At 41.5% G+C, this 19,328-nt stretch overlaps 1 long non-coding RNA gene across 1 annotated transcript in view; it reads right to left on the bottom strand.

Annotated features, from left to right (window-relative positions):
• Positions 1 to 790: 790 nt before the first annotated feature.
• LOC134155666 (uncharacterized) overlaps positions 791 to 19,328 on the bottom strand; it is a 111,254-nt gene continuing 92,716 nt past the window's right edge. The window contains exons 4-5 of the long non-coding RNA XR_009961668.1: positions 3,559 to 3,658; positions 791 to 870 (exon numbers count right to left, since the gene is read on the bottom strand). This is a non-coding gene — a long non-coding RNA (uncharacterized LOC134155666). The remainder of the gene's footprint in view (positions 871 to 3,558; positions 3,659 to 19,328) is intronic.

Here is a 19,328-nt window from a genome sequence, read left to right as displayed (position 1 = left end):
CATTCAGACAGTTATTAAGGGTGAATGCCAGCAGAGTGGATTCAATGATTAAGACAACACTAACTTGTTAAATACAATATTGGAATTTAATCATCAAGTAATGATACTGCATATGCTTTAGTATCCACATGCCTTACTGCCCATCACAAAGCAGCAGTTCCTCCTGCCAAGCAATGCAGAAATTACCACATGAATTAAATGCTCGCTGACATCCATGGAGCTATGCCAGTTTATATCATCCAATTATCTGATCTTTTCTGATAAATTCAGGGTAAAACACATTTTGTATAAAGAAAAGTGAACGCTCCTTTTGGAACAAGCAGAGAGAGGGATCAGTATTAGCACTGGTTCTCCTGGGCTCACACCCTGATTTGCATTACAGGCAACCTGGAGCAGGAATTTCTGGAATTTCTGCAGCTGTAGCTACAGCACTGATTTCATCTTTCGATTGTGACTTAAGTAGCTGTGAAACCACAGCCAGTTCTCGCAGGCCAGCGTTCCTGTACAGCCCATGTATAGAACAGGGTTGGTATAAACATTATCAGCCTTTAATTCATTTCCCTGCTTGGTATTGGGTGTGGGCTTTTAGGTTCCATTTCCATGTCAGGCACAGTAAATGTTGAGGCAGGTAATTGCCTCTGCTAGGCCAGGGACTCTCTCTAAGACACATAAAGGCTACAACAGGACTTAAACTCTCTACATATCACACTTCAGGACCTTAGGTAATGCATTTGTTGCTTAAGACTGTACCTGTGAAAACTTGGCTCTTTCTTTTCACTTACTTAGCTAAATCTTACTTCCAGGTTCTTTTTTCTATCAATCCTTGCCCTGGTGCCAGACCAGTGTTTCCTTCATGTGCCTCTGGCATGGCTGTATAGGGCAGCTGCACAGCAACCCACATGAATATACCATTAACATCTAATTTTTCTCCCAAACCATCACTTGCTGACGCCAGGAGGCATAGTGACTTGAAAAGAATGTTGAATGACAAAGTTGGAGAACGGCAAGGTCTGTTGTGTGAAAACAAAACCATGGTGGCAGAGCTTCACCAGTGCCTGGTAAAGTGCTCTGCCCATTCTTGGAAGGCTGCCTGTATTGTGTCAGACACACCATGCTGACCGTACCATGGCAGGCCCTGCCTTTGACACTGTCTGTGTAACTTGGAGGGTTCCTGTCAGCATTAACCACTGCCATTTTTACACTAAATTTATTTGGCAAAGCATGGCAATTAAAGATAGCCTTGAGATTTTTAGGACTCTAAAATACTACTGTATTTTTAAGCAACAACTGAATATAACATCAAGGAAATTTTTCTACAAAGCTTTAGTGTAAAGTTGTGTGGATTTTTGAAAGACACTTTTTACAAATTTAGTATTTCAAATTGTATTTCAATATGAAATGCCCAATGTATTTTAAAACCCAGGCTTCTCCTTATTTGTCATCCTATCATACTAAAGTCATGCTCAGCAATAACTAGATGTGAGGTAAAAGTACGTGGTCTGACTCCGAGTTCCTTATTCACCTTGAAGAATAAAACAGGCACTGAATACACAGTTTGGTTTTGCTCTGTCATCATTATTTCTCTCCTCAACCACCCCCAAGACCTGAGGCCAGGACATGTACACCCTATGCCAGTATTGATGCACACAGGCAGAGGGGTCACGGAGCCACGCTCACTGCTGCAGGGAGCAGCAGGTTATGGGGCACCTGGCAAGTTCCTGCTCTGTGCCCACTCCACCTTCTGCCTTGGGCAAAGTACAGGGGCACAGCCTAGTTATTAGTACATCAAATGAGTGTAATTTAGTTTTTGCAGTTTTCAGCACTAGTTATTTCTGTAAAGCTTCTGAGCTGAGATGCATTTCTTGCACCTGTTATTTCTCACCTGAACTGAAAGCAGTAAGGGACTGGTCACACTCAGGTGGAGATTGAAAAAAAGGAAATTATGATTCCTTTGTCAGTTCCTCTGATGATCTTTGGACAGTGGCAAAGGGTTAGTCAGATTTTGAAGATGTGTAAGACAGAAAGAAGCATCAGCAGGTGTGGAAGAAACACTGCAAGAAAGATACAGACAGGGTTATGTAGCCCATAGGATCAGAAGGCAAAACTGTTGGAATGGCCAAAACCAGGAGCTGGGGCATTCAGGGTAGACAGACTGACCAAATGAGACAGGATGAAGATACAAAAGCAAATTTGTTCTGCAGCACTAGCAGAACTTCAAAAACCTTATTAAATGGCTTCACAGAGCAATATGAACTTGTTTCTTAATGGATGGGTTTTACTCCCCAAGAATTTGAAGACTAGAAATTAACACCCTCTTCTATTTCTTTCCTTCCTTTTCCCCCGATTCCAGCAAAAGTTTGTGGTACTGACTTGGAGTTTATTCATGTTAAAGTATAACATGACTTAGAAACTGTGTTTTCACTTCAGCTGGCTTTGGTTCTCATATTGCCAAACTGGCACAGCTGCCATGATGTACAAGTCTTGCGATCTTCTTTGAATACAGATGATCCAAATGATTTTGCTACTTTTGCAACTCGAAGTATGATTTTTTTAAAAAGCCTTCAAACATCTATATTTTTAGAGATCCATTACTTGTAATAAAATTAGAAGCCAAGGCCAGATCCAGTTTTTTCATATTAATGGGAGACCTTTCCTGAATGTGGACTGTTCTGACGTGATGTCCAGAAACACCAGCTAGAAGAGATACAGAGGACAGAGGCCCTGCTGCACATTTTCTCTTCTATGAAACTCTCTTTAAAGAAATAAAAAAAACCACCAAAACAAACAAATAACAAAACAAGAACCTCACACATACACAGAGTTTAACTGTGCAACTTGCTGTTTCTCCATAAGGGACCCCAGGTTTCCACTCAGCTGTTTCCTGCCTGGCTTTTAGCTTTCCCTCTGTAAATGAGTAACTGTCTGTCTCAATCGCCTGTGCAGATGGATGCTGCTTGCAGGGATGGAAACATAACTGTGAGAGGCTGAAGAGACTGAAATAAAGTCCAGCCTTATTCAATCAGAAGGATTGTTTCCAATCATTCTGCATTCTGTCAAAAGTTTTTACCTTTGTTGCCATATTTTTGTGGAGGTTTGTGAAAATAAAATTTAAAACTGCTAATCCTGGTGCCAGAAGCATTTGCACATATAACCCTTTGGAAAACATACTTGCAAAAAAGACCTTGGAATGAAGGTTAGATTTTGCAATATGGACACAATGAGTTCATTTTCTTCATAGCTACCCAAGACATCAGATGTTCATGAACCTCAAGGAAGATACAAATCTGGGGGTATTTTGGCTCTGTGACATAGCCAAAAATGTTGAAACAGAAGGTTGTTTACTATCATAATTTAAAATAATAACTCAGGAGTCAGAATTATGTCAGCCTGGAACATTTCTGATTTCTTATTTGAAATCAAGCTACTGATGTGTTTCTCAAAACCTGATCAAAGCACAGTTGCCTAGCATGTTAACTAGGGAAGAAATGTTTCACTTTATTGTAGCTTGTTCATCCTCTGGGACAGCTCAATGGAACTATGTCAGGAATCTACCATTACCTTGTGTGCCCAGGACTTGCTTTCCTAAAGTTCAATTCTGCTGTGGGACTTTGGTGAGGATGCAAACTCCTGATCCTTGGATTTCACTCACAAGGAAGCACTATAAAAGCACATGAGGAGATTAAATCAGTAGCAAAATGGAATTATTAGAAATACCTATCTCAATTCCAAGCATTATGGTGACAATCTGACTCCAAAAAAACCTTGCAAGTGGTTTATAAAGATACACATCCACAATCTATCGGGTTATGGCAGTTTTCTTGCATTAAGATTATATGTGTATATGAGAAAATCTTAGTCTCAGCAACAAAATCTAGATTGTAATATAAATATATATTTCATTATCATCTTCAGTGAAACTCTGCATTTCATACTAGGTCAGGCCTTGCTGAGAGTATGATGTAGCAAAAAACAAAATCTTTCACTGAAGTCTGTCAGCTAATTGCACACATGACTCTCTTGATGTAGGATTCAGAAAAACAAGAAAGAATGAGAATTTTCCAGCAGTTTATGTGTTTGTGCACATTTGACAAAGTTAAAGATTGAGCACACATCTGTATGGACTATGGGGGCTGTACTCTTCTGTCCACTAAATTATAGGCTATAGGACCAAGATCCAACTAGTCACTACTGCACTGTAGAACTGTTGGATAATTCTTAAAGATAAGACGTTTCTTTGTGACAATACAAAATTAAATTACAACAACATCCAACTAACAGCCTCCTGCTTTTTCTCTAGTGTGTGCTATTGCCCCATGCATTCTCCCAACACCCCCCTCAATGTATGTTTTTGCACCTGCATATCTACCATGATATGTAGTTGATAACTAGACCTTAGAGTCATTGAGACGAGATCAGTATTTGATACTCGCAAAGACCAATATGGGAAAGCATCATCTCTAGATTCTCCTATAGCCTCTGGCAAGAGGTAAAATACAATGTTCACTTTGAACAGCCTCAGCAGCTATGGCTGAGGATTGCTGTCCTTTGACAATTAATCTCGGGCACTTTGTTCCAGATTTGCCAGCAATCAAGACTTGATTTAGGCCACTTCTCTTTGGCCATCAGACTACAAAGTATCTATCTGGTTGTTTTCTGTATCACCTATGTTTTAGCAGGCTCAAAGAAGACCCAATTTTCTCCCAAGGTATGACTGTGAAAACAGGGCAGTGCACTGAACTTTGCTTACTGGTGCCCTGAATGTACCCATTCAAAATGACATTTGAATGCTTCTGGAGAATGTAACAAAACAATGAGCAATGTATATGGTATCTAATCTGAAAGACAGATTTCACATGACTGGAAAACAAACCACTGAAAGCAGAGTATTGCCATGAGAACAAGCATTTCCTCCTTTTATTGTTTTAGAAGCCACCTGAAATGGCTTGGTGGCTGAGCTAGATCCCTCTCTGCTGCACATATGAGAGCACAGCCCACCAGTAATGCAATAACATTTATACTTAGAGGAAATGAGGCAATTTGATCTTCTTAGGAAATGCACAAGACACACTTTCTATTTTAAAACCTAGAAAGAAGGCAGTACAATGGACAATCTGCTGGCACCTATCTCAGCACAGTGCTCCATGGCATCCTTCTACTCTCACTTCATAGTAATGGGAGGCACTGAACACAGCAAAGTTCATGCTGTTCCCTAGAAAAGCAACAAGAAGAGAAAGTTGTGTACAGGGGGTACAAAAGGAAAAATTTTATAAAAGGTAAGAAAGAGTGCAGAGAAGGCCACAGAGATGCTCAGAGGAGTGGAGCACCTCTCCTATGGAGACAGGCTGAGAGAGTTGGGGTTGTTCAGCCTGGAGAAGAGAAGACTCTGGGGAGATTGTAGAGCAGCTTCCAGTGCCTGAAGAGGCTGACAAGAAAGCTGAAGAGGGACTTTTACAAGGGCATATAGGGATAGGACAAGGGAGAATGGCTTTCAACTGTCAAGAGTGAAGACTGAGCTTAGATATTAGGAAGGAATTCTTCCCTCTGAGGGTGATGAGACACTGGCACAGGTTGCCTAGAGAAGCTATGGCTGCCCCATCCCTGGCAGTTGTTCAAGGGTAGGTTGGACGGGGCTTTGAGCAACCTGGTCTCATGGAAGGTGTCCCTGCCTGTGGCAGACGGGTTGGAACTGGATGGTCTTTAAGGTCCCTTCCAACCCAAAACATTCAATGATTCTATGATTTGGCCAAAGTGCCTAGAGATCATTCACCTTCTGGCCAAAGATGGTGACATTTCTCAATGCAGACCTAACATCAGGGGAAGGAGGGTCACTGGGCTCAGAGATTAGGAGCACCAGGGTGCCCAAGCTGAGCAGAGTTAAATCACAAGTCAGAATCTCAGCTTCTTGTTTCAGTAACTGTTTAAGTGTAAAGAAGTTTATGCGTATCTGTTTCTCATTTTCACCACAAAGTGGCACTACAGCAATTGCCATTCATTTCAGTGTGTGATGAACTTCTGACAGCCAGGTTTGTTAGTTTTTTTCCCTGCACTGAGTCACCACTAATTACCCTCTGCTCATACCATAATAACTCCTATGCATATGTACATATATATACACCTACATAAATACACAAACTTAGTGGCTGAGTTCCAATTGCTGTTGTATCTGGGCTATAATGTGTGGTCACAGAGACATACCTGAACTAGCACTGGTAACAGTATAACTCTGTGGAAATGCGGAGCTCGAGAAGGGCTCTGTCCTACAGGTACCTGAGATAAGAAATTTAAATCTGAGCAAACACAGAGTTTGGTTGTATACCACAGGTACCAAGGCCTGTAGTGCTTTAGACTCCACTCTACTAGAACCATCCCTGTGCTGGTAGGGCTGTCAGAGCCTGTGCAAGTGTCCAGCTGGCAAATGCCATCAGCTGGAATCACCCCAAAAGTGAGGAAAAAAAAAAAGCCATTTCTGAAATAGTCAAACCCATCATACCTTTGTTCTTATTCATTTCCAGTTTCAAGGCAATCATCAAGCAGTCTTTTTGAAGACCTTGTCAGCAATCCCAGATTTTACTGGAAACTTTGAGCTCCCGTTGGGAATTTACCATCTTCCAAATACCCTCATACGGGGTAGCCCCCCTGAACTGCTAAATTACCTCAGCAGGGATTTTTGGCTTGGGCTTCACTCTATTCTGTTACCTTCCTTACTGCCGATAGCTGGAGATACAGCTAACTGTAGCAGCCCTGCTCCCCCAGGCCAGCTGGCAAACATAATTCCCTACCAGCCTGAAGTTATCTTCTCCCTCTCATCCAAGAACTGGTTTTGGATGAGTTGTTGCCACTGAAATGCTGCTGCTCTCAGCAACTGCCTGCCCTATCGGTCAGCCGGAGCCAGCCTGGCCTGACAGGCTGATACAGTCCAGGCTTGGCTAGGGGACCCCAGCAACGCAGCAGCTGTGATCCCAGTCACAGTCTCCCTGTAGCCACGAGAAAATAGCTTTCAGTTGCAGGGGGGAAAGCAGTGGAGTGAGAGCTAAGGAAACTAAAAAAGGAATGGAGAAAAGGGACAGAGAGGACATGCCAGGTGTCTTCAGGAAAAGTTCCCAATAAAAGGAAGAGTTTATACTGAAAAGAACCCAGAAATACGTTGGGTTTTTCAATTGTGTGAGATGGCCCATGGGAGAGCTGCAGGGCTTGAAATGCTTCCCAAACAGCACTGCTGTTCACTTACATTTAACTATTTTCCAGAAGTCACCGTAAGCATTTGGCACCCCTCTTGGAGGCTCTCTGCTGGAGTGTGACTTTACATGTGGACCTCAAAGCAGCTGTTCAGCTGTAGCATGTCCTATCAGGCAGAAACCCCACACACAGTGCTGCAGCAAGAGCTGGGCAGCCCCACAGCTGAGGGAGCAGGAGGAAAGCTAGCCAGCATCTTCAGTGCAAAGCTCAGTGGGGAAAACCAGAACAAAAGCAGATGCTGCCCAGGAAAGCCCAGCAGAAACTTCACCTGGTAGCCTCACTTCTTGTACACTGTCTTATACACTTCCTTTGGGAAAGTTTTCCTTTATTGAACCTTGGAATAATCAGCAGAATTCAGAGGTTTGTGATGTGTTGGAGGTGTGAAATCCATAACTGCCCAACTGAGTACCAACTTTTCTTTCTCTGGCAGAGAGGGACTATTCCCACTATAATATCACACCGATATGGGTACAGTATGCTTTTGAGGAGATAAGTGTTGTACAGAAGGGCTGTAGACGCTGTTCAGAGCTGGTTCATTACTGAGTTGTAAATAGGTAAGACAGCGTAACCAGTTTTATGTTATTAATCACCCTATTGTAGTAAATAATCCATTTTTGCTATATATGAGTAAAGTGAGTGCAAGCTGACCCTTACTCCTCAGAACAACACAGTGTCTGAAATAAAATCATATGGCTTTGGATGCTTAGGCACCTAACTAGTAGCTCAGTTCACACTCCCTCTTTCTAGAGCTCAGTGTTTTAATAATTCCAGTTACACTAGTGGCAATTTATCCCCAACCAGTCATTTTATAATTGCAGTTGATTAAGATTCATGGTTAGAGATACATTATGATGATAGTGTTATGACAGACTGATATAAAATAATTATGTGAAAAGAAAGTTTATCTCTAAATAAGAAAAAAACCACCCACTATTAAAAATAAATGCATTAAACATATGTATTTAAATAGAAACCATTTTCAAGTAAATCAGAACATTTAAAAATTTAAAAAATACAGCAGGTACGAGAAAAGATTAATATAAAGGCTACAGACACTATGAAGATAATCTAAAACTCTGTTGCTTATACAGAATTAATGTGAAAACAGTCATATGAGGCAATAATTGCGAGTGAAAACTGAAGGGACAGGCATCTATACAAATTCTCTGGGGGAAAAAATGTGCTGATGCAGTTTCTAACACTGTCAATATAAGATGACACAATGCCTTTTGAAAGTGAAACAGGAATCAAGAGATCTCCTTTAGGTGACTGATCTTTTGATCGGACTGTTCTGGTCTGTGAATCAGATACCAATTAATCAGTACCAGGTACTTAAGTACCCTGTAAGTAGTTGAAGAAACAGAACACAAGAAACGGAATATATGTTCAACTGAGTGGGGAGAAAAAGCCCTTTGACAACTTCTGAGAAGACAGCAGGCAGAAGGACAGTGACACTTTTGGGCTGGTGACCATTTCTCTGTTCAACTTCGTACAGCACCTCACCAACTAGGTACCTTGTCTGGAACTAAGTCTTCCTGGATCTCATAATTGAAATACACACTAAAATACAATTATTAACTAAGGAAAAGTGCTGTGTCTAACATACCTGTTTACTGTCCTCTGAGCTAAAGCAACTGCAATGCAGACAGTTCAGGAATATTACAGAAATTTATGATGGAGAAATACATAAGAACATGTTTGAGCAGACTCTAGACTGTTACGACTGAAAATGCTCTATAATTAGTCTGAGATAGAGAGAATGAAGGAACCAACAGAGTTCAGCAGCAAAAAGTGATGTATTTCATCCCACCCCATGTTCTTCTAATGCTTTAGCTTGCTCTGAAATGTATGATTTAATTTATCTGCAGTAGCAGTTTGAAATGACCGAAGTGTTTGAAACAGAAGATGAACTGTGTGGGCTCATCCTCCCATGCTGCAGTTAGAATATAGAAACACAAATGGAGTGATCTCCTTATGAATGAAATCTAAGTCTGAAACCAAAAGGCCAAATAACCAGTAAAGCAAAAGAGCCAACAGACTTATTGCTGAGGAATATCAAGCAAGAGCAAAGTACAACTGCTTATTCAACCTTACTATTTATTTCATACACATCTGTGACATACATCACAAGTAAGCAACATGTTGCACTGTATATATAATGAATGTGACAGACTACACTGCCCTGCACAATGCTCAGTAGGAAAACTTGTCTTCCTTGAGATTAAACCTTCACTTGAAGTCACCCTTCAGCCCGCTGCCCAGCTGTATGCATTGCCACGACAGGAATCTGCAGGGTTGACTTCAGGAACAGAAAGACCGATAATAATCTCTTGTGGAGATTTATCCTAGGCACCACCTTACTGGCTCTTAATGGCTCCCAAGTGGTGGGGTGAAATTCTGCATGTACAGCTGACGTGAGAATCTAACCCTTGATGTCCACTGCAGGGCATACCCTGACACTATGGAGAAACAGCCTTCTGGTTCAGAGTCCCACAAAATGTTTTCCAATTGAAAACAAAATGCAGTAAGTTTTGAAAAACTCTGCTTAGATTAAAGCTTTGTATTGCAACAAACTGTCTATGGGCTACAAGAGAAACCTTAACTCTGAGCTAATCTGTTTTTCTGGGTTTCAGATCCCAGATGTTATTTTTATACTTTAGTAAACCTGGATGCATTGTGGACATTTGTGTTATGTAACTGTGACCTTGCTTGGGTAATTATTTGAACTAAACAGAAATTAGCACAGAAGAACCAAGTAATCGATGTGCCCATTAGACCTGTCCTTTGGCAGGCTTTCTGTCAATTCTGGGTTTTCACGGGAAATTCAGTTTGTGGAGCCAAGCAAACCTCCTGCTCTTCACAAACCTCTGGCCTGCACTGGCCTTCTTTTCATTAGAAAAGTGAAGGGAGATTAGTGACTCCCTGAGATGCTGCTCTCCCTATTCAGAAAGCACACACTCAGTTTTGAAATATTAGATCAATGGAAATGGCTGTAAACCTAAACGGCATCATGCCAACTTTTCCTTTCAGCTGTAACTAGCTGGCTTCCTGTAGCAGAATTTTATATTGCAGTTACATATGAGTATCACCAGCTGAAATTCTAAATGCATTTTAATACACATAAGACTTGATTTTTCCCGCTTTCTGGCAAGAAGCCATAGCTCCCACAAAGTGTAAAGCTGGAGCAAAGCAACATGATAGCAGATTACTCACAAACCACCATCTATACTAAACTGATATTATTATCTTTTTTATGAATGTGACACCTTTATAATTGCATTATCCCAGATTAAATTTTACTCTGTTGGAAGATACTTGAATTTTTCTTCAATTCATACAGGCAGAATGAAAACAGTGGAATATCTGACTGAAAGTAAGCAATTTTTGTAACCTTTATCAAACAAGGTCTTCTCAAATGAATCCCAAATTTACTTTCCAGTTTTTCCTTGAGTGAGACCCCATCTAACACTTCACTTAGGAATTCCTAGCATGTAATAAATACAACAGTAAAATAACAGTGCAACTAACCTGGCGTAAGATTTCTTACAGGGTTTTGACCTCTCTGTCAAGCTAATTAGGAAGATCAGCCAACATTAACACCACAGTCCAGCGGGATCCAGGACATGTTACTAACACTGTATGATATAGGTGTGTGCAGTGGTGTGAAACTCTAGAGCGTATCTCTGTACCAAACTCCACTGAGTGAGAAAGCAGCTCTAAACTTGTTCATCATAGGCTGCACCTCCCGTGTCAATCAAGATGCCGTACAGAATGAATTACTCAGAATCAGCAGCCCAAGAAAACTAGTCATCAACATCCATTCACGTTTCATTTGTAACTAGTAACCTTATCCTCCCAAACAAGGAAGATATGCCCTCTGAAATTCTTGCAGTTGGAAGTGTGCTAAAACACTAAGAGCTTCAGGAACTGAATGTGATCACCATGAGGCTGTGGAAGGGGAGAGGGAAATGACACCTATGCTCTCTCTCCAGTGTCAGCTAGTTCGCGCACCTCCAAGGCTGGGTATCCTGCAGGGCAAGCACAGGAAAATATGATTTCTGTTCTGCCTTCTTTTGCCAACCCATGGGATCATCTCATTAAAACTTAATCCAGGCTGTCTCAGATCCATCTGGAGTGGGCTCTTCCACTCCTTTGTAGCAGTAGTTAAATGGCACCAAACACTGAAAGGACAAAAGAAGAGGGGCCAGAGCAAACATTTATTAATGAATAGTCCCTAAGCCTAACTGCTACACACTTGGAGGTTTGAGCACTGGAATGGCTGAAAGCTTGACATGTTCCATTTACGGGGACTTTTTGGTGATGATGTAAAGAACAAAGGATGTTGGGGTGATTCTGCCTGCAATGGTAACTCTGCAGCAGCCAAGCTGCTGTCAGAGCAACTCGGCAGGCAGAAATGTCCAGGCAACCAGCACAAGTGCAAGCAGTGGGGACAGAGGCACTGGGAGGTCAGGACAGGATATGAGAAAGTGAAGAGAAGCTTTGGGTGAGCTCTTAGCTGGCATCAAAAGCTGCTGTCATTCAATATGCTTTGAAGCCCTTGGTGTTAACTTTTTTTTTATTAGGAATGAGAAAAGCAATATTATTTTTACTTACTATTGCTTTGTTACATTTGCCATCTACGCTAATTCATGGTAATCCTTTTACTACAGCCGTCTGCCAATTTGCAGTAAATTACTCAGACATGCTGAGCCTCTCTGGTCACACTAGATTGTTAATCTGAACCATCTAGGCCTGCTTTTCATTAGCCAGAGCAGTGTGTGCCCTTTCATTGTCACTGCTGAGTACATTTCCCAAAATGGACCAAAATGAAGGACCTACTGTACAAGGCTTTCCTTTTGATATAGCAAGAATGCTTTATTCTTCCATTCTCAATGATTAAGCAGACCCTGGGATATGCTATTCTGACTTTTTAGCTCAGGTTAAATGTATTTTTAGTTACAACTTACTGTAAGTTTCTGTAAATAAGCATCCTTTTGCTTTAGTTATTTTCTCCATGTCATTACAAAGCAAGATTGATCTCCAAAGCTTTGAAGACAAAAATGATAGTGCTCTGGATATTTAAAATCGTTTATTGTTCAGGTAGTTAATGAAAGTGCAGATCTACTCCTTAAGTTGAAGTTGTTCAGGGCCTGCTGTGTCTTTGCCTTCTCCCTCGTTTGGAGAGACAGGTTCTGACTTATATCCCTAGAGAAGTGGGAAAGATTTCTTTTGTCATATTTTTATCATCAGCAGTTGAAGACCATTGGGAATTGCACGAACCTTCTACAGAAAACAAAGGAGTTTTCTCACGTCAAAACATGGCCAAAACTTTGCTTCTGATTAAGAAGATGTCTTCCACATGAAGGGGGTCTTCAGAGATGAAGTGGGAAGTGAAGACTGTCTTGTGCAGCAGGCACGCCAAGAACAGGGCTGACATCTGGAGCTGAGCTGTGAGGGGCAAGCTTTGTTCTGTCAGCAAAATTATATTGAAATGTATGTCTGTATTTCTGTGGGATCAGAAAGCAAGGACAGTTATTATTCAACGATTAGGGCCTGCAGAGATGGGAGGGGAGATGGAAATCTTGTTTTACTTTTCTGATTTAAACTAGTTTGGTATAGGGTAGTGCAAAAGAGACTGGCTTCATTTAATCCTCAATCAACACTGAAACTCCAGTGATACTTGAATAAATTCATCCTCTACTAAGTTCCCACTCAGTGCAAAGGTAGGTTTTGGGCATTCGAAAGGAGAAAAGCAGCTCTGGCCCAACATGTAAGATAAATCAGATTCATTAGCTGTATTTCTGTGTATGCATGTAATGATGAGTGATTCCTGTACCAAGGAGTATCCAGGGATGCTGTCTGAGACTGGAGGGTGGGATTAATCTTTAGCTGCCTTCCACCAGCTCTGGTCAGGAGGTTCTATTCACAAAAGCATTTCACTTCCTAATAAAGCAATTGCTAATCCCAAGCAAATCGAACTGAGTAGGCAAGAGTGCCTGAGAGGCTTAACAGGAGATGCTGCTCCAGTTTACTTCACGGGAGGGATTACTGACACATCAAAGTTGTCTAAATGGCTTAACACACCCTAATGCCACACAAACCTCCAGATACTTGGAACACTGCAAGACCTACACAGGTGAACATTATGGGATTTTCAGTGTTAGAGGGGGAATAAAAGGAAACAGCAAATGCTTTCCAGCTGGCATATTTAAATGCTCTTCATCGTCCTCTGGGACCTGAGCAGGTAAACTTCAGCTGATGACAGATCTCTCATCCAAATGTTGCTCCAGATAACATGAAGTTGTTACACTTACCCTGCAGTGAACCTAAACAGGGGAGCATTCTTAAAGTCCTATGTCTGTATGACTGCAATCATAACTTATTTAAACATTTTAATTTTAAATACAGAAACAAGGCACAAGGTTTGAACCCACTGCCTTAAACTAATTACACACTTTGATAAAGAAAGCCTCACAAGTTCAGTACTGAGAGAGTTTGCACCTTAGAGACCAGCTGGTTTAGGTCATGCTATCTACGCCCTGCTGCTTACGATAACAATAAGAAATCATCTGGCTGCTAGAGCAAAGTGCCAGATATAGACCATATGGCAATGACACAACATACGATTAAGAATAATGTATACACAGAAAATTAATGTCCTGCAATTGCCAAAGGCTCCCCACACACTGAGGAGGAAACAAAATGGACCCCCACAGCCATTCAGTCCCTTACATTATGTTCATTCTCACATTTTTGCTAGCTGTCAAGCTGTAAGTTCAGTTGTGGTGTTGACATGTTGGTTACCCTGTGACAGAGGAACAGCCAGTGCTTCCAGAACTGAGTCTGTACTCTTTAAGCTCATGAAATTCTTCTTCAGCAGCAAAGTCAGGACCAGACACCTGTGTGGCACCTCAAAGCCCTGTGTCAGGGAAAAGGTCCTATATCACACTGCATTCACCAAACCTGTACAGCCCTTTGACCAGTGATGGGGCTTCAGCACACACAGTGGAAACCTGGTGAATTCACAGGGATTAAGAGCACTGGGAAGTGAAGCACATAAATACTAACCTGAGGAAACAAAGAAAGTAAGACCAACTAGTTCTATTATTTATAAGCATTATTTTAAACAGTTGTAAACTTTTAACCAGCATTTAAAATGGAACTTTCAGAAACTACAAAGGCTCCTGAGACAAATCCCTCTGAGGTAAAAAATACAAGGTAGAAACACAAGGGGGTTTACTGTTTTCTCTAGTCTATGGAAAAGAGGCAGGTTATTTATTTTTTATTTTGCTCGGGAATTTTTACCTTTACACTTATACTGAAGATGAAAAAATTTTCAGCAGTCAAGGGGAAAGAAAGTTATAGTTTATTAAATATGGGGTTGATAAGTATGTTCCTGTAAGAAAATAAGAAGTGCCTTGAAAATTAATGCTAAATGACCAAATGTTTGTGCTGGGACACACCTATAGCAGCAGCCACAAGAGAGCTGTGACCAGTGTATTGGCTGTGAAGGCTGCTCAGGCCCTAGAGCTGTCCAGGTGAGGACTCTCCAGAGGATCTATTAGCCAAAGATCAACTAAATGGCCTGACAGATTCACAACTTAAACTTCAGTGACAAGTCAGAGTCTACAAACTGTGTTATAAACCATCAGCTGTATATTTTCATAAACGCATTGCATCATAAGAGGTAGATAATAGAGGGTGTTTTAAGCAGTATGATTTGAGGTATTCCAAACTCTGAAGCAGATGTCCACAATTAGCTGCAAAATGGCTTTGCTGCACATAATTCATTAAAACAGACACGGGCTAGTGCAGATGAATGTCTTCTAACTCTGAAAAGAAACTGTGTCCTGAGCTCTGGGCTTGCCTTGAAGAAACTGCAAGACTCTCTGTTGCTATGTATGTACTTTCATGTGCTCAGTAGCATTCAAAATCAGAAAAGGTGACACTGTCAAGAGCAGCACAACAGGAGCATGGCAGTCCTGTGTAGGCATGACAATTTTTAGGAAACCTCTGCCTTTGTTTCACTGTCATGTTCTCTTCTGTGAGCCAGTTTAGGCAAGAAGCTCTTCAACACACGAACATGCAATATCCATCAGTGCAGCTGGGATATCATCATGTTTGTGTAACAGACATCAGTGAAAACAGCCAGTTCCTCCCAGGACAAACTAATACCTGTTTGCTTCCACCTACAAAGAGACTGATGCATCACATCATATATCCTGATTGTATATGCAACTGCTGGTACAGATCTCCTCTTTCAGTGTTTTCCTAATGGAAGTTTTTCTAGGTATGATATTAACTTTTCCAGCAATTAAAAGGCAGAATCAAGATTTATCCTTACATAAAAATGAAAGGTCAGTGTTCTGATCATTTGTCTAAATAATAAATATTATAAATTGATCTTAGCCTACAAAGATAAAACCTCTAATTACAAGAAATAACACACAACAAAATGCAACCCTGTTTATCAACCAGTTGCAGACTTTTCAGTAATGCTGTAAACTATGATCCATCATGTGCCAAACCAAAGAGCTACTGTAACTAATTCAGGTGAGGCATCCACTAGAAAATGTATGGAAAAGAACTGAAAAGAGAAAACATGAAAAATGTTATTACTTTCAAACTGAGCCCACTCACATATAATTAAAAAAACCAAACTCCAAGTGGAATGTAACCAAAGTACATAGGCAGAAACAGAAAAAGCAGCAACACAGAGACAATTTTATATCTAGCAAGGTAGCTAAGATAGCTAGCTGAAAAGGAATGTACTCCTGGGGAAGGAGCAGCTTTTACAATTACCACTTTGTCATGCTCTTCATTAAATAATTCAGAAATGTGTAACGCCATTTGTTTACTTTAAGATTAAATTAAAAAATAAATCCCTGAGGCCAAAGCAATCACCCATGTAGCCCTATAGTTCCTTTTATAACTCCAGGGCATCAGATCTCATTATAAACAGCAACATATTTTTAAATGGTCCATCAAAGTTATTGTTTCATTAAGTCTGACTAATGACTCCATGGTAATAAGTGATGTGCTCCAAAGAATCTGGTGTCTGCACAAAGGAAGCAGGACGAAACGCCTTTCTGGCTGCCTGGGTGAAGACAGTACCGGACATCCTGAGGAACGCTAGGGAATTCCCCTCACTGTAGTCACACAGGAGAGCAAATGACATCATTAAGAGAGATGCAGATGTAGCCCTGAATGGCTCAGGGGCTTGAGGTGGAGGAGAGTGACTGGGGTGATGTTCCCAGTGCTTCACCCACTGCCAAGCACTAACGATAAGGAGAAAGGGCTGGAGCTACACTCCATTAGAGAGAGGTGAAAAGGGAGAGTAAACCAAGTTCCTAAGAGATTAGTGGACAAGCAGCTGGGGCTGGTATGGCTGGCAGTAATGGCAAGGGAAAGCAACCCAGGCCACTGCTAGATTTGACATGACAAAAATGGCAAAGCTGACAAGGGGAGGTGTCCAAGAGCCACCCTGCTGCTGCTGTGGTGTGGGGAGCAGTTCAGCATGAGTACAGTACTGTCCTGATGGCAGTGTCTCCACTTTGCCCAAGCGCTTGCCCATATCCTATGCTGGGTGCTCTGAGACTCAGTCAACATGACACTTTCTTTGCCTTTCATGTGCCCTCAGCCTCACCATCAGCTGCTGCAGTGGGTGCGTGTCTCTCTGCCTACCTCCCAGAGAAGAACACTAACAAAGGAGGTCTTGCTGCCACTTCTCCCCCAACTGCTCCTCATTTCCCACTGCCTCACATTCATGCAAAATACAGGTCTCAGCCTCTTTGCTTCCTGCAAGGCCTTCAGGTTCTATACTACACAGGTTAAAACTTTCCTTTCTAAGTTTAAGTACATCTTTGTTTAAAGGGGCATTGTGGAATTACTAATTGAGCAGTGAGTGGTATTGAAGCCTTCCAGAGGAGACTTTCCTCAATGACTCTGTCTGTGCAGATCCAGCCTGTCAGAACTGAATTCCACAAGGCCTTCTCCACTGCTCTATTTCCAAAAGGACAGAGGGCTATTGCGCACTGCTTCTAAAGCGACCTCAGTGCTCTCATTTGCACAATGCTCTGTCGCTTGCCTGACCAGCCCACTGTTAGAGCTCCAAAACATGTGAATCCTTCAACACGAGGCTACAGGCAAGCATGCAAATATGAAAAGGGTCACCTGTCCTTATTGAAATAGGCTAGAACAGTACTATGTACCCTGAAGTCATATGCCATTAAATACTGTTAATAACAGAATGGCTCATGTCATCAATCTTTATGCAGTGTCTAATACTATTTCTTTGAAAACCAAGAATTAAATGGTGTCCTGGGTTCAGCAGCAGCAGTCATTTTTCTCCTTCTTAGTAGCTGGTGCAGTGCTGTGTTTTTGACTTTCAGCCTGGGAACAGAGCTGATAACACCAATGTTTTTAGTTACTGCTCAAATGCTTAGTCTGACCAAGGACTTTCCGAGTCTCATGCTCTGCCAGGGAGGAGGGGAAGCCAGGAAGAAGCAGAGACAGAACATCTGACCCAAACTAGCCAAAGGGGTATTCCATACCACAGCATGTCACGCCCGGTATATAAACTGGGGGGAGTTACCCAGAAGGGCGAGATAGCTGCTCGGGTCAGGCTGGGTATCAGTCGCCGAGTGATGAGCGGTTGTATTCTCTTCCCTTGTTATTTCCCTTATCATTATTATTATTGGTGGTAGCAGCAGTGATTTGTGCTATACCTTAGTTACTGGGCTGTTCTTATCTCAACCCGTGGGAGTTACGTTCTTTCAGTTCTCCTCCCCATCCCCCTGGGAGCGGGGGGAGGAAGAAGGGGGAGTGTGGGGAGTAAGCAAGCGGCTGCATGGTTCTGAGTTACCGGCTGGGCTTAAACCGCAACAAATGGGAACAGTGAAAGATGGTGAAAATAATTAGCTTTACAATATGTAAGTAGCTACAGTAAAGCATATGTGCTGTCATCAGTATGAAAAAGTAGTCTGTCTTCACGTACTGAGTATGAGCCAAGCAATAGAAAATTTGGATTGTGGGGTTCCATTTTTCCAAGAGAAACCCAGAAACACAAGATACATAGAAGTGTTTGTCATGTATTGTCTCTGCTAGTATAGATCATGTGGGCTCTTCGTCTGTGCTCTCTCCTAAGGGACTAGTGATCATGAGACTACATAAAGCTGAAAAGCAGGTGTAGCACTTTATTTCTTGTAGAAATGCAGAGCAACAAGAAAGTGGAGCAGAGAGACATGGGCTGCACTTTGGGTCTTCATTAAATTCAAGGGGTACTGAGGTCCAATTCACAGAAGGGCAATATATCAGTCACAGATGTCTCTATCTGTTATGCTAACTGTGGAGATTTGGTAAGACCAAGAGGAGCGTTAACAAGGAAGTCTAATGTGACCCTGTGGCAGAAAAGGTGCCGTAGCTGTAGGCACCAAAAAAAAAAAAAGGCAAGGAGATGGTTCTTTCAGAACAGGAAAGGGAAAAGAAAAAACTGTATTTGTCATCAATTTAACATTAGTCCTAAACTCAAACTGCCAATTAAATATTTTTAAATGACTCTTCAGTGGGGATTGAATGTCCATGGGGAATAAGCAATGGGATTTGTAGACTACAGAGTGACATTGTCATAGTCTGTCCCAGGGGCTAGTAGCAGAGAGTCATTTCACAGCTGTGCAGCAATCTATTTGAAGTATTCATGACTGCAGATGATGGACCAGGTTTAAAGTGAGCAAACAAACAGGCCCATGCAGCGGTGTGATGCATCACATAAGATGGGAGGGCTCCTGGGAGGACATTCAAATGTAACATCATGATGAAATGCACCACAGCAACTCTACTCCTGGATATTTTTATTACAGTGCATTTGGACAGAACTTCATGCTACCCATTTGATAATTGATACATAAGGCTTTATGACAACAATATCTACAATAATGATTGCTGTTGTATTAGTCACTAAACAGAAGCAAATGAGAAGCCCACTGTATTTCCAGAAGACTTCACTGTCTGACTTTATTTCAACACACATAAAATTATGTACCCAGGAAACAAAGATTTTTTTAAGTAGCTCATTTTAACAGAGAAACATACAA

This window comes from Pezoporus occidentalis, unplaced genomic scaffold (assembly GCF_034315485.1).
Source record: "Pezoporus occidentalis ecotype Australia unplaced genomic scaffold, CSIRO_AGI_Poc_V1 ctg8, whole genome shotgun sequence".
In the NCBI taxonomy this organism is placed as follows: Eukaryota; Metazoa; Chordata; class Aves; order Psittaciformes; family Psittacidae; genus Pezoporus; species Pezoporus occidentalis.
This window is presented reverse-complemented; position numbering and strand designations above follow the sequence as displayed.